Source organism: Lactuca sativa, chromosome 1, assembly GCF_002870075.4.
Source record: "Lactuca sativa cultivar Salinas chromosome 1, Lsat_Salinas_v11, whole genome shotgun sequence".
In the NCBI taxonomy this organism is placed as follows: Eukaryota; Viridiplantae; Streptophyta; class Magnoliopsida; order Asterales; family Asteraceae; genus Lactuca; species Lactuca sativa.
In genome coordinates, this window is record NC_056623.2 from 92,208,888 (window position 1) to 92,211,246 (window position 2,359).

Here is a 2,359-nt window from a genome sequence, read left to right on the forward strand (position 1 = left end):
ACACTTATTCCTTGGATGTTCTAGGCTTAGAACACTCAAACAGACCCTAAACAATGCTAAAAGATAGCAAAAACAAGTCTGACTTTGATTGAATTGAACGGTGTACATGATAGAAGTTTCGGGTTGTCACATTTCTTGATTGGGCTATCTTTTAGGCTTGATTGCTTGGGGCATTTTTGGTCCATCTAAGACAAAGTGTTTGGATTTGGGAAAATTTAATGGGTTTTATGGTAAGGTCCATGTAAGGGTTTGTGCCCAATTTGGACAATTGGGCCATATGTGGGCTTTACATGATTATAGGTTTGTGGGTCGTATGATTGGGGGTTCGGGCCTTAGTCTTGGACCAAACTAGGCGAGGGGTAAATGTTCCTTACCTGATTTTGGGATTGTTAGATTTGGATTGAATGAAATTGCGAATTGGTTGTTATTTGTTTGATAGTGTGGGGTTCTAGCAGAATAATAGTAAGAGGTTTATTTGTGGGTTCAACCGGCAAGGTGAGTCTCATTACTATACTATGGGTCGAAGGCACCATTGTCGGCCCAATTGGTTTATGTTTATTAGGAAGACTAGGGCATGGACCTTGACATTTGTATGAAAGACCAAGAGGTGGCTCCTGGCACTTGTCTATAAGACCTAGGGTTTTGGATCCTAGCCTACCAAGAAAGACCATGATATGCACATTGCAGAATGGCAAGACTATGGATGGCACATAACACCTCCTATTGTATGCATGATATGTATGGCTCGTATGTTATGTATGGTATGTGGTATTTGGGGAACTCAATAATCTTTGTGCTTATAGTTTGTGGTTTATGGTTTCAGGTACTTTTGGTTCGAAAGGGCAGGGACCGGCTTGATCGCAACACACACACCCGTGTTTTCTGCAATTCGTGATTTTGGGATTGTACTCTGAAAATTGTTTTATTCTGAAATACTTTTAAATGTTTGAATAAAGTATAAGTAAATGTTTAAATATATATTAAAAATGAATTTTTCACCCTATGATTTCCATGTCGTTACACAATCCATGTGAAGGCCGATCATCCACAGCTTGCATCCATGGCGGTTCAGACTCTCGCCCTAGCGACATTTCGTATCACGGATGGCTGACAAGGGAAGGTTGAGGCACTAAGGGCTTGGGGGAGAGCATATCAGTTGACAGCAGAGGAGGCCCATGCAGCTCCGGATACTGTAGCTGGTATGGATTTCTTATATTCTGCTTATTTATTTATGCTACTTATTTATTTATGCTACTCGGGTGTGAGTCATTCTTTTGTGTCATTGTCCTTCAGTCTTAATTTTAGCAATCCGCGTGAGGCCTTCAGCATGCCCTTCTCAATACCGGATGAGCGTCATGTCTCAGCTACGGATTTCTATTAGGGTTGTTTGCTGGATATTTTCGGTGTAGGATATCCGATTGATCTCATTCATATCCCGATGGGGGATGTTCGTGTGATCGTGGGAATGGATTGGTTGAGCCGGTTTGGGGCTCTTATTGACTATAAATGCCTGATAGTGACAGTCTGGGATCCTAGCGGGGGAGTGCTGACTATCTATGACGAGGGTAATAGATCAGGAGGCCTTCTGTTCTGTTGCCACGGCAAGGCAGAGTTTGCAACATGGGTGTATGGGTTTTCTGACATATGTAGTGGATACTCAGGTTGTGGAGAAGGGGTAGACTTCCTTTTCTGATGTTCCGGTGGTATAAGATTTTCCTGATGTTTTATCTGCAGATTTATCGGGTGTGCCTCCAGAGAGGTAGGTGGAGTTCTGGATTGATCTTATTCCGGGTCCGACACAGATTGCCAAGGCACCATAACATCTTGCACCTCCCGAGATAAAGGAGTTGTTAGGGAAAGTGTTCATTAGACCGAGCAGTTCTACGTGGGGAGCTCCGATCCTTTTCTTCAGGAAGAAGGATGGTTCATACCGTATGTGTATTGATCATCGAGAATGGAGCAAGATGACAGTGAAAAACTATTGTCCTTTTCCAAGGATTGATAATATATTTGACCAACTGCAGGAGGGCGTCTTGGTTTTCCAAGATTGATTTGAGGTCCGACTACCATCAGATGCGAGTTCGGGAGGAGGATATTCAAAAGACGGCCTTTTGAACTCATTATAGGAATTACGAGTTTGTGGTCATGCATTTTGTTCTCACTTCATCGACCTCATGAATGGTGTGTGTAGGCCCATGTTGGATCGATCACTAATTGATTTTATTGATGACATTTTGGTATATTCGAAGACTAGGGAACAACCTGAGGAGTACTTGCGAGAGATTCTTGGGGTTTTGAGGATGGAGAGGCTTTATCCCAAATTCTAGAAGTATGATTTCTGGTTGAGAGAGGTCCATTT